General features: G+C 38.6%; 1 protein-coding gene across 1 annotated transcript in view; it reads left to right on the forward strand.

The window, feature by feature from the left end:
• NTNG1 (netrin G1) overlaps positions 1-14,453 on the forward strand; it is a 308,158-nt gene that overhangs the window by 34,657 nt on the left and 259,048 nt on the right. The window lies entirely within an intron of this gene.

Raw genomic sequence — 14,453 nt, forward strand, 5'->3', positions numbered from 1 at the left:
GTTTATTTGACTTATCAATTTTAGGCAATATCTATTGGCTCTTTGTTTTAAAGATGGGGTACCTAGGGTATATAATTTGCCTTTTCCCCTCTCTTCTTTCCATCTCTTGACATGTGATTATTTGTAGTCATACATGGTAATCTTGAAAAAATAATAAATTATTGGTCAACCAACTTTCAAGAGCACATTGCTGCACCCTCTGAAGCTGAGTGGGATAGAGACCCAGTTAATATTTCTCAACCCTTCTGTTTAGTAAGCAGTGAAGTAACCCTTCACTGCTTTTTTTTTTTTTTACCTTTTCTTCCCCTTTTCCATATCCCACCTTCTGTTAGCTCTACTTTTATTTACATTATCATTTACGGTGTTGACATTTTCATTCTGTCTTGCGAATACAACAAAGTCTTCTATGCTATATTCTTAGGTTGACTCTTTAAGTTGAAAGCCAGTAAACCAAATTTACGTTATTATGACTATGCAAACACTTCTCACTGTCAGGTCAAGTACAGAACTATAATTTTAATTTCTTCTCCATCGGTCCAATGGCATAATCCTTGAGTCACTTGAAGGAGAAAGATCAGTGCCAGTGTCACATAACTTCTTTCTTCAACTGCCATCAGCTCTGAAAAATATGGCATATTTTACATTGATTCATAAATAGCCCATATTTTTTGGGGGTTTTTTTTTAGTCTAGTTAACATCCATCACCATACATAGTTACAGTTTCTTCTTATGATAAGTACTTTTTAATTTTTTTTATCTTTTAAGTTATTATTTTAATTCCAGTTAGTTAACATACACTGAGATATTAGTTTCAGGTGTACAATAGAGTGATTCAACACTTCCATACATCATCCAGTGCTCATCACAACAAGTGCACTCCTTATCCCCATCACCTATTTAACCTATCCCCCCATCTACCTCCCCTCTAGTAACCATCAGTTTATTCTCTATAATTAAGAGTCTGTTTATTTCTTGTGATAAGAACTTTAAGATCTACTATCTTGTCAAATTCTGAACATACAATACAGTATTATTAACTATAGTTACCGTGTTGTGCATTAGATCTTGTGAGTTTTTATTTGCTTTGTTTCTTGCACTATTTGTCTATTTTTCTTTTTTTTTTAAGATTTATTTATTTATTTGAGAGAGCGAGAATGAGAGAGAGTACATGGGGGGGGGAGGGTCAGAGGGAGAAGCAGGCTCCTCGCTGAGCAGGGAGCCCGATGCGGGACTCGATCCCGGGACTCCGGGATCATGACCTGAGCCGAAGGCAGTCGCTTAACCAACTGAGCCACCCAGGCGCCCCTATTTGTCTATTTTTCTTCACATTTCCTCACATTTATCATGCGGATCGATCTCTTTTCCCACATGCCCAACTCCACGCTTAGGGCTTCTTTTCATTGTTTTCCTAGGTTGGACCCACAGTTTCCTGAATCCTATGTCTTTGTAATTTTTCTTTTATCTTCATTTTGCTAGAGTATAGGTTCAAGCAACTAACAAATAAAAAGTGTATTGTGTGATTAAAAATTTCCCTCTTCAAAAAAAAAAAAATTTTCCCTCTTCTACTCTCACTGTGATTGATAGGTTGAACATAAAATTCTAAATTAAAAATATTTTTGTTTATAATTCTAAAGGTATAGTTAGACATAGGGCTGCTGAAAGGGATACAATTTTTTCTTTTCTTGACATATTTTTTCTCTCTTGTGGCACTAAGTTAGACCATGGTAACATACAATACCAAAATCTTAGTAGCTTGTCACATGTTAGCTGTGGGTATCTCTATCTTGGCCTCATTTGTCTTCTAAGTATGGAATCTAGACTAAAGGAAGTATCCCTACCAGGATGCTCAACTCTTGACAAGAGAAAGGAACTATGATAGAACCAAATGTTGAGACTTAAAGCTCCTGCTTATATTATTTCCACTCACATTCAAACCAGTCACATGTCCAAGCTTGACACCAATGGAGCAGGATTCATTCCTTCCTAGAGTCTTTCTTCTCTAGCATCCCACGCCCCCCCCACCCCGTCCCATAGGAAGGAGCCTCAGGGAAGGGCCCTGAGGGATGGGCCATATAGAGAGGGAAGTGAATAAGTAGGAACAATACTATAATATACCACATTTTAGAATTTTAGAACATCCTCTTTATTCTTGGAGTTCTGAAATTTTATGATTATGTATTGAGATGGTTATTTTATTCATCCATTATGCTGGGAACTTGGTGTATCCAAAGACTCATATCCTTCTTGTGGGAAAGATTCCTCAATTATTCTCCTTCCTGTTCTTCACTCATTCTTTCTAGAAGTTGAACACCTGAATTGCTTTTATATGTATCTTTTATCTTTTTTATTTTTAGACATATATTCCATTATTTTGTCTTTTTGCTTTATGATATATTTCAAGGCATTTATTTCCTGCTGATCTTTAAAAAATTGACAATAATAAATTATTGTTTTGATTTTTATTTTCTCAAAATATTTTTTAAAGATTTTATTTATTTATTTGACAGAGAGAGACACAGAGAGAGAGGGAACACAAGCAGGGGGAGTGGGAGAGGGAGTATCAGGCTTCCCGCGGAGCAGGGAGCCTGATGCAGGGCTTGATCCCAGGACACTGGGATCATGACCTGAGCTGAAGGCAGACGCTTAATGACTGAGTCACGAGGCGCCCCTATTTTCTCAAAATATCTTGTTCTTGTTTTACAAATATAAAATGTTCTTGAATCTCTGAGTAGATGAATCCAATTATTTTAATGTCCTTTTCTATTTCCTGAATTATCTCCATTTCCCTGTGTGTACTTCTTGATTCTCTTTTCAAGAATTTCTGACTAGAAGCACTGTGAGGGAATAGGCCTAGTTTGGCTTTAGGAAATAGCATGTCTGGTGATGACTGTCTGATACACAAGAATACCAAGGCTCCACTATGAGACTACAGTATCCACACAAGAGTCTTACCTTTGTCCAGACAATTAACTGAAGGTTTTTTTCTAACTCTTACCAGCTACACTCCATAGAGTGCCATATATTTTCCTTTCCAAAGACAGGAACATGAATTGATACCCATCCTTGGGAACAAGATAGGAAATGCAGTAAAGTGCATGCTTCTCTTTGAAGAGCCCATTAAGAAATGAAAATGTATTTGCATTTCTATAAGGTTGTGAATTTCACAAAACTTGTATTTTATACTGGTATGGAAGACTCAATCAACCCTTTGACTTAGTAAGCATAATAATTAAGCTGGTCTGCTTCTCTGTGCTCTTTCGCAATGTCAGTGTGAATGTTAGATGATTTGATGAAGGACCCTAGAGCACAAGCTTTCACTTTTTTTTTTTTTTAATTTTTTTTTAAGATTTTATTTATTTATTTGAGAGAGAGAGAGAATGAGAGACAGAGAGCATGAGAGGAGGAGGGTCAGAGGGAGAAGCAGACTCCCTGCCAAGCAGGGAGCCCGATGCGGGACTCAATCCCGGGACTCCAGGATCATGACCTGAGCCGAAGGCAGTCGCTTAACCAACTGAGCCACCCAGGCGCCCGCTTAATCTAAAATTAACGGTAATGCATTTTACATTAAGACTCAGTAAACACATATAAACATAAATATGCATTTAACAGAAATAAAAATTCACAAAATGCCATACAATATACAAACCAATTTATATCTTTCTTTCTATTTCAGATATTAAAATTCTGATCAAGACTTACTAAATGTATTTTATGACTCATTAACAACTTTATAGTATATAAAACAGTACTATAGAAATCCTATGAAGTAAATAAAAATGTTCTCTGGGTTTTCAAGTAAATGTCACAAATTACCAACTCTAAAGATATTTCCTTTATTTTTTAACATTATTTTAAAACTCGGAGTCTTATTATGTGTGTTTTACATAACAGTTCTTAACAAGCTTTGTTATCTGGGTATTTTCTCCAAAATTCAAACTTAGAGGAAAACCTACCAAGCTAAAATGCAGAAGTGACCCAATGATTGCTTAGTATAATAATGGGTATATGTGGTCATTGTCTTAACTGGGATATTATGTGGTCAGTATTGCTTGTTTTGGGGGGCATGGGATTTGCAACATAGGTCAAACAATTTTCTTTTTTTTTTTTAGGTCAAACAATTTTCAAAAAAAATATTTAAGCATTGTTTCTCGATTTAGGTCCACTTCTATATGTTGAGGTAACCCTAAGGGTGGCTAGAAACAAATAGCTCAAGGACTGTGCTGCAGGTTTCCCTCTGCCACGTGGCTGCTTGTGCCTAAAGCTCTCCTAAATATTTTGGTAAAAAAAGTGTATCACATTTGCACAAGATTAGTCGAACACTCTTTAAGATTGATTAAAATCTAGGACTAGCAGAGCAAACGATTCAACAGAAAGCATGAGGCATGTGTAGTTATGTTATACAAGGAAAATAATTCTGTATTCAGGACAACTTTCTTAGAAAACCAGAGACAATGGCAGTGAATTCTAAATCAAAATACACTGCAGTGAAATAACCCATGACTGAAAAGGAACCGTGAGCACACCCATGGTTAACATCAATTGATTATGTGTTGAGTAAATGAGGGTTTGTTTTCAATTGTTATTTGAGGAATTGAGTACCTTTCAAGTAGCAAGAAAGTTGCATAAATGCACAGTTTTAAGTGGATTCTGTCATGCTACTGAAAAATCTTAAGTGTTGGTTAACTTATATAAAAGAGAAAGTAAAATACTTTTGGGTTTTTTTTTTTTTTCCCCTACTAGGGGTTGGGAAGATAATGGCTTTTTAAAGTTTTCCAGAACCCTTCCAAAGAAGTGTTGTTGCAGATTCTTTTAAGTAATAGCCACACAAATAATCACAGATTACAACAGTGTCATACAACTCCATTAACTAGGTGAAGGAAAAATAGCAACATTTTCATTTTAATGAGATGTCAGCTCCCTCCCTTGCTGTACCACGCATCTTAATGTCCTTGCTGTCTACACTGACTTGGGGCTCCAAGGCTCTGTCATTACTTGGCAATTCCTTTCTCTAATTTCTTGTGACACACGGTGCTTAAATCCACAAGAAATGTGAGGTGAGGCAGAGAGAATTCCTGCAGACTGACTTGCTATATGCAGAATGCTCATTTGCATTATTCATTAGATAAGAGCACTGATTTGCATCTCATCCTGGTTGTCTCCTTTAAGTGAAAAAATACTGGAGAACACTCCATATTCCCCCAATTTTTTATATTAATAATAATTATTAGGGGAATTATGCTTGATTGCTGTCCTAGATTGTGTCCTGCACCGTTGGAAATTCCTCTTAAAAAAAATCCCAAACACCCCCAAATCCCCAAACCAATGTGACTTTCCCCTTTGTGTTTAAAATATTTAAAGCTTTAACATTTGATGAAAGATTTGAATACATAAATACATTTTATTGAAATGCAAAACGAGACATTTATTTATGATCTATATCTAACATTAGGAATGGGAAGGAGGAGGGAGTGGTAAAAAAAAATGCAGGCACAAGTACAGCATTTGAGTCTCCCTAAATCTCATTTTAGAGAAATTTCCTAGCAACAGAACATGCCACAGATTAAAAGATACTGCTGGTAATAAATCCTTCCCCTCTTGATGGTCAAATCCAAGTAATGAAATTTTGCTTCGCATTTTCTCTTCAGAAGCAATGACCAATTAGGATTAAATTTTCTTGGGGCACCTGGGTCGCTCAGTTGGTTGGGCATCTGCCTTTGGCTCAGGTCATGATCCCAGCATCCTGTGATCAAGCACTGCATCGGGCTCCCCGCTCAGCCGGGAGTCTGCTTCTCCCTCCCCCTGCTCTTGCGCTCTTGCTCGCTCCCTCTCTCTCCCCCGCCCTCTCAAATAAATAAATAAAATCTTTTTTTAAAAAAAGATTGTTTTCTTATAAGCTTTAACCCCATCATTATAAAAAATATATATTTATTGATATCCTAATGTGGGTAGAGCTCTGCTGGCCTCTAGAGTTCCTGTGATAGGTACAAGAAAAGCAATAAAATATCCTTCTCTCCTTGGCCTATAGTCTCAATATCCCATGGTCGCAGTAATCTTCTAAGTGCTCGCCATTTCCTTGGCACAGGGGCTCTAGGGCTTTATTTATGTACTTGAGCAATTCTCCAGTATTCTGAGGTGCAGGCTGCACAGGGGACTCTGATCTGCAGTCTCACCTTCAGTTGGAACCTCTGGTGCATTGACCAAGGGGAGCAGGACATCTTGTGGATGGCAGCTTTGATTCTTCTCAGGAGAGAAGGGAGCAGAAGAGCCCAAGACTCATTCTCCCACCAGCTGATTTGTCGCTGTTCAGTTGCTCCCTAAATAAATAATGGCATTCTGTTGAAGGTTACAGTGAATCTAGTGTTGTGGATCAATCACAACATCCAAAAATGAAGTGAAATTTCTATGGTATCAAGGTGACTTGTAACCAGAAGCATGGTGTCTGGCAGGCTGGGATGGTTTGTTTCTGAGTAGAGGTTTCATACAAATTGCACATTGTTTCATCAACACAGCTAACAGAACATTGAATCGATTCTTTTGCTCTACTTGTCCATGTCTCTCAAGGCCTTTAATTCACTGGTGGAAGAGGTTATCAAAAACATTTATTATCCTTGTTCATGGGGCGCCCCCTCACCCAACTGCTGTTTATTCTTGTCTGGTTCCTGTGATTAATGCTGTGAAGCAAAGCAGCTACTTCTGTTCTTTATGGCTGTGTCTGGCATACTGCAGTGTTTAAGGTTTTCTGGCATCCCATTAAGGAACACCATTTTTGAATAGCCCTTGTTTACAAACGACTGAAACTGGAATCCTGTCCAAGATTTGATCTTTGGCCAGCGGCCAGTTAGGTCAACTTCAAATTGTGTTTTTCTTGCAAGCATGATTGTTTAAAGATATTTTTTCACTTCAAATACTCAAAGTTTTTCAAATAATGAAGTTCTTTTTTCACTTATTTAATTAGGCCAGAATGGTGACCTTTCAAGTAACAAACATTAATATTAAAAATTTGGGGCATCTTATGCTTAGTTGTATTAGTTTCAGATGATTATGTAATTTGGATGACATCAATCTTTTATTTTTGTTAATGTCATAATAGGCTTGTAGTGCCATGCTTCATAAAAATGTCACTGGTAAGCTATTTCAACTATAAAAGTATTACTGTGGTTTCAGAATCCTGAATGAACTAAAGAGGTTGCATTTGAATGTCTCATACACATTTCAGAAATAACATGGCCAAACAACAACTGTGATTTACCATTCTGCCCACTTCCCTTCCCTTCACTCAAAAACAATTACTAATCATCTCGGCAAGCGGTATTGTCATTCTCCCATTTGCGTAAGCCAAAAGTCTAGTAGCCATTTTTGGTAAATACTATCAGCCACTGTCCACCCTCTGTCCACAACTATTCACATCCTTTCCACACACAAAAGACATCTGACCCCTCCCTCAAAATTCCCAGGGTCTCATCTTATTACTTGAAGTCCAGGATGCAGTCATCCAAATCAGTTCCAGGGGCCAATGAGGCTCCTTAGATGCAGTTCTTCTAGCATGGTTCTTTTCAATCTCTGAAGAGCTGTGAGTAAAAGACTCCAATGATCTTCCTCCCATATACCCCACACGCAGTGGAGGTCAGGCACAGGATAACCACTATAAATATTCTCGTTAAAAAAGGGAAGGAGGAATAGGAGGCACACAGGTCACTGTCCAACAACAGTTCTGAAATTCAGTTGAGCACATCTTGGCAGTTCCTTGATAGGGCCTCAGATCTGCTTCTTAGCAGTTGCTTTCCCCAGCTACTGGATCCATCTTCTTCAGCATTTGGTTTTACTCCCTGAGTTATTCTGCCTTCCATAAGAAATGGCCTGTGTTTGTAGCTGACTAGATTAGTCATCCTTTGTCCGGCCCAAAGTAGTTCATGGATTGAAAGACCAAACCCCTTTCATTTTATGGTGTAACTACTCATTTCAGTCCAAGCTAATACAGTTCCTTTAAAATTTTTTGGCCTCTGATGTATCAGTACAGAAATCCACTATGTTAGACAAGAGACATGCCCAGAAATTTCTTCAATTTATGCCTTTTTCTCCCATGGACTCCCTGTGAAGCTGCTATAAGACAAACCCTTAAGAGTCTAGGTGCCTATGTTTAAAAAGACATGCTCTTAAATCCAGAAGGCTTTGTATATATTTGAAAGGTTTATGAGGCACCATCTTATATCTTTCTGAAGTTTTAATGAAAAATTTTAGAGTCACACTCTTGTCTTCATCTTAATGATGAGATATTTTCCTAATAGGTCTTTATGGTCTTCACACTGAGGCCCTGTCTCACTTTGAGAATCTTCTACGGGAAGACGCTGAATGAACAAGTTTTTTGTTTTTGTTTTTGTTTTTTCAAACCCAGTGAGGCTTTTTATATTTTCTTTAAAGCTTGCTTGAAAGTTGGCCAGGACCTCCTTTCCTTATATCTTTTGTCTGTGCCTTACACATGGCTAAAAGAAACAGATTGGCACTTTCAGCATCCTGCCTGAGAAATATCCTTAGACAAATTCACCAGTTTATTAGGATCATTTTTTATTTTCCATGTCAATACAGGCAAGGGGGTTGCCAAACTTTTCTGCCACTATGAAGCAGAGGTCAGTTTTTTCCTCGCCTCCAGTAACAGTTTCCTCCCTGTCATTCTTGTTTTCACTAAAGTCTCCTTAAGGTCTTTCTAACTTCTACTACCTTCACAAGCTTTCACTTACTCTGACCAACTGTCTCCTTAAGGTCCTTCCAGCTTCTTCCCACTGCCCAATCCCAAATGTTTTAAGCTTTTGATATGGCAGAACTCAATTCTGGAATGAAAATTCTGTTTCAGTTGCTATTCCTTCATAAGAAACCACCACAAAATTTAGTGGCACAAATGATCCTTTTTACTATGCTTAAAGAGTTTGTGGATCAGGAACTAGGACAAGGTACAATAAAGATGGCTTGTCAATTCCATAATATCTAGGATCTCAGCTAGGAGACCTCAACTGCTGGGGGCAGTTTGAAGCTGGGGCTGGGATCATTTTGAGGAGTCTCCACTCACATGTCTGGCAGTTGATGTGGGCTATCACTAGGGACCTCAGCTTGGGCTGTTCGCTGAAGCACCTTCATGGGATCTCTCCATGTGGCCTGAACTTCCTTGCTGCATGGTGGACACAGAGTAGTTGAACTTACTACCTCAAAGCTCAGAGCTTCAAACGTGAATGCCATAGCCAACAAAGTGTGTACCAGTGTCCTAGGGCTGCTGTAACAAAATGCCCCAAAATGGGGCGCCTGGGTGGCTCAGTCGTTAAGCGTCTGCCTTCGGCTCAGGTCATGATCCCAGGATCCTGGGATCGAGTCCTACATCGGGCTCCCTGCTCGGCGGGAAGCCTGCTTCTCCCTCTCCCACTCCTCCTGCTTGTGTTCCTGCTCTCACTATCTCTCTCTCTGTCAAATAAATAAAATAAAATCTTTAAAAAAAATGCCCCAAAATGGGTGGCTTAAAACAGAAATTCATTCTCCCAGTTCTAGAGGCTAGATGTCTGAAATCAAAGCGTTGGCAAGGCTGTAGTCCTTCTGAAGGCGCTGGAAAAGAATCCTCCCATGCCTCTTCCTGGTTTCTGGTAGTTGCTGGCAGTCCTTGGTGTCCCTTAGGTTTGCAGCTGCACCACTTCAATCTCTGCTTGCCTTGCCACATGGACATCTTCCCTCTGTGTGTGTCTGTGTCTTCTCATTTTTAAGGAGGCCAGCTGTATTGGAACTAAGGTCCACCATAATCCATGATGTCCTCATCTTGACTAATTATATCTACAAGACTATATCTAAATAAGGTCACATTCTGAAGTTCCAGTTGGACATGAATTTTTGTGTGACATTATTCAACCCAGTGCAAGCTGGAATTATACCGTCTCTATAACTTAGTCTTGAAAGTTACACAGCATCATTTATGCTGTTCTCCAGTTGGTTGACAAAGGCACATTCGTGCTCGCTTAGGCTGAAAGGGGGAAGAATCAATAGATTTTGGTTATGGACTAGATAAGGATGTGGCAGATTGCATTTTTCAAAGATGAGCAGAACAATACCTCATACCCTGCATTCTTCTACAACGTGGTCCTGAAAGTCTCTCATTAATAAGTGTAGTTTGATTCTTCCCCCAAAATATACCCCAAATCTGTCTGCTTACCTCCTTTGCCTCCCACTCATGTAAAGCTGCATAGTCTCCCATCTGAATTATTGCATTAGATTCTTATCTGATCTTTCTGCTCCTACTTGTGCCTCTTCTAACCCATTCACCACCAAGATGCAAGAAGAGAGATATGAAAACTATAAACTGATTCATGTCATTCTTTTTTAAAATCTCCTTGGAGGCTTCCTATTGCATGCACAATAAAATCCTAGTGGCCTAAGGGGCTCTGCATAATCTTTCCCTAATCTGTCTTTCCATGTGTCTCAGTGAAAAGGCATGCCACCTTCTTCTTCCTTATGTACTGTCTCCAGCAACCAGGACTTCTAACCATCCCTGGACCAAACCAACCACATTTACACCTCAAATACTTTCAACGTGTACTTTCTTCAGCCTGGAAATCTCTTTGTTTCTTTGATAGGCTCACATTTTGCACACTCTAAATTTCATATTAAATGTTAACCTCTTTAGACAATAATGATAATAACTATAGCTAACATCTTTTGAGTTATCTCAAAATATTTGTCAAAACATTGGCACTGGTTATTCTATCTGAATTATCTGTTTAAATCTTTATAACACTCTAGGAAAGAGGTTCTGTTATTATTCTTATTTTACAAATAAGGAAACCAAGGCTTAGTTTAAGATTTTAAATGGTGTTCCCAGAATCATACTGCCATATGTTGTGTAACATATACTAGGTATTATAGAGTTTAGAATTATACCCAGGGCTGTCTGACTCCAGAGACTGCCTTTTCTACCACTAGACCCTGCTGCCTTTCCAGAAAGATGTGTCCCTTACGTTATTCTTAGACATAGCACCTATTTATTTTCTTGATCACTCTCTGTAATTTTTTAAGTATGTATTTACTTATTTATTGCGTATTTTTCTCACTGGTATTGAAGAATTTTTGTTGTTCATAGCTGTATAACAGCACCCAATACAGTGCATGGCACATAGTAGATATTTAATAAATATTCGATAAAAAGTGTAGGGATGTGTTGGCAAATATTTAACCAGCAGTTTTGGATAGGGGGTGGGGACTGATTTGTAGCTCTTTTGAATTTTCATACTGCCACCACAGGGCTGATTTTAGTCAACAGTTTAACAACCGACTCACAAGATCCCTGAAAATTAAGCACGGAATGAATGAATGAATGAATGAATGTTGCAAAGAACATGGTAGCTCACCTATAGTAACTGGTTTTCGAGTGGGTAGGGTGGTGGGGCGTCCTTCTCTCCACAAGCCCCTGTGGCTTCAGATCCAAACATAACAGGCATGTTGGTGAGGTTTCAGAGCACAGCTGTTATCAAAGCTGCTCAAGGACAATGAAGAGTTAATGCTGTATCTGAGATACTGAATATCTCTACAACAATATAGTGAGAAACACTGAGACCAGATACTGTCATTTCTTCATCTTTTTTCACTGCCTCAGGTGTTGGCAAGGACACATATGATTCAGAAGCAAGGGCAGGATGACTTTGTTTTATCCTTTATAGAGAAAGGATGGCAGGGGTTGGAGCAAGAAGGAGTGAAAAAAAAAGAAGGGGAAAAAAGCCATTAATATTTCACATTAGGCGTAAAAATGCTCAGTTACAGCTTTGGCTAGGAAGAAAAATCTCCTTGAGAATATTTGTTAGATTTCTAAGCTGACTGATCACACAAAAGACTGATTTATGATTGGCCCAATTATTTACCTTTGTATATAATATGGAATGACATAGGCATTGTTTTTTAAATCACTATATGCCACTCAGCATTGCTGACAACATTTTATTTGACAGTTCTTAATTTTAAAAACATCAATTGATTTTGTTTTTTTGTTTTTTGGGGGTTTTTTTGTTTTATTTTGCTTTGTTTTGTTTTTTGATCAGCAGTCCCACACTGGTGTGACTCCGGCAATAGATTCAAATGAATTCATAGCATTTGGTGGGATTTTATTTATCACATTGGGTATGAAAGTCCCGACATACCACGTTAGCTGATTGCAACACTAGGGTGGTAAGACAAAGGGTGGTGCTTAGATGTCTTGTCTCAGTCATGGCCAGGGTGTAATGTGTCTCTTATTTAACTGACAAGTCTATACCTTGGCCCCGTATGCCGCAGTCCGTTCACACCCTGCAGGGGTAATACCTCCTATTATGCACATTCATTCTGGGGTTTTGAATGAATATATTCTAAAATGCTCTCCTTGCCAGCTCTAGTATCTAGAGTTTTAAAAGTGCATGAGTAATTAATTTTGTTTTAGAATTTTGCATTAATACCAAGAGAAATGCCTTGCTCTTTATTAATTTCCAGGTGTGAGTCTAAAGAAAACAGTAACCACTTTTCTTGAAATCACATGAATAATATTGGAGCAAGACTATCTCGGTTGGAGACAAAAGCATTATATTTATGTCTCATGGTAATCTATCCGTTGGTTAATGGACCCAGAACCCTCTAGACAGTTCACAAATCCACATAACAGAGCAGATTTTTGCATTAGGATTCCTGACTTAGCTGAAAAATGTGAAAAATCAGATGCAGCCAAAGAGTTCCCTATTGATTACAAATGTGAGGATCAAGAGTAAGTTATTCCATCTAAGCAGCATTCATTTAAATTTAAAATGGTCTTTTCTGGTAATCTCATTTTGGTTAGTGGCATACAAATCAATGAAATTTTTAAGAGTATTAATTCCATCCTGTATGAGGGGCTTCCTATGACAGAATGGACATTGATACCCAGTCATATTTTGGAGTCTCTAACAGTGTGGGTGAATTTAGAAATGTAAATGGAGCTTAAAGACAAAGTTGTAAGTAATTCTTACTTTTTTTTTTTTTTACAGAAGAAAATAAGCAACTAGTAGTCTCTAAAAATAAAAATGGGAGTCAAATTTCCCAGCCTTGCCAAATGACTCTTTGTTGCTCAAATACCAATTTTTTGCCTCTACCATTTGAGCATAGTAGTCTATTAGTACAGGTAGGTTCATAAAATATTTTAATACTCTACACTTTTTAGAAGAACCTTATAGACATATAATTCATCAATTGTCCAGCTTCATATCTGGTCTAAAAATTTCCTATATATCACCCTGGACAGATAGACAGTTCCGGCTTAAACACATCCAAAAATGGAAAGTTCTTAATGTCCTAAGACAGTTGGAGCGAACACGTATGACCTAGCAGGTACGTGTGAGTCAAAACTTAAAAGACAAAGTGCCTTAGTTGAACGGGTTTTTTTTTTTTTTTAAAGATTTTATTTATTTATTTATTTATTTGACAGAGAGAGACACAGCGAGAGAGGGAACACAAGCAGGGGGGGTGGGAGAGGGAGAAGCAGGCTTCCCGCTGAGCAGGGAGCCCGATGCCGGGCTCGATCCCAGGACCCCGGGATCATGACCTGAGCTGAAGGCAGACGCTTAACGACTGAGCCACCCAGGCGCCCCATGAACGGGTTTTTTGTACACCAGTCTTCACAATAGCTAAAAGTGGAAACACCCCAAAAGTCTACCGACAGAGAAATGGACAAACAAAATGTGGACTATACATACAATGAGATATTACTCAGAAAGGAATGAAATTCTGATACATGCTACAACATTGATGAATTTTGAAGATACTATGCTGAGTAAAATAAGCTGGATACAACAGGACAAATATATAATTCCACTTCTGTGAGGCACCTAGAATAGTTAAATTCATAGGGACAAAAAAGTAGAATGGTAGTTGCCAGGAGCTGGGAGAAGGGGGAAATGGGGAGCTACTGTTTAATGGATAGGGAGCTTCTATTTGGGAAGATAAGAGTTTTGGAGGTGGATAGTAATGATGGTGGCACAACAATGTACATGTTCAATTCCATTGAGCCGTACACTCGGAAATGGTTCAAATGGCAAATTTCATGTTATCTATATTTTGCTACGTTAAAAACAACAACAAAAGGTGCCTTGGAAGAAGTCAGGAGTCCACAAGCATCTGTCTGTCCTTTCTCACTCTCTACTTCATCTGTGCCCCTTAGGTCTGACTCCTACTTTGTGCTACTGGCCTTCTTTTCACACATCAATCCTGGATGGATAGGCTCACTCGGTGTTTCCTAAGAGGAAAGTGGATGGACTTTGTTCAAAAGCCTTATCCCAAGGGAGGACTTCAGTTCCAGTGCGTTTCACTATGTTTTGCCCAGAAGTCCTCATAACCCCTGAGCCCCAGATTCCAACTGTTAGCCCAGAATGCCAGTGTCTGGGGGGTAGCCCTGTCTTCCTCCTTCCAATCTGGGGGTGCTAGAGACATATTAG

This window comes from Neomonachus schauinslandi, chromosome 4 (genome assembly GCF_002201575.2).
Source record: "Neomonachus schauinslandi chromosome 4, ASM220157v2, whole genome shotgun sequence".
NCBI lineage: Eukaryota > Metazoa > Chordata > Mammalia > Carnivora > Phocidae > Neomonachus > Neomonachus schauinslandi.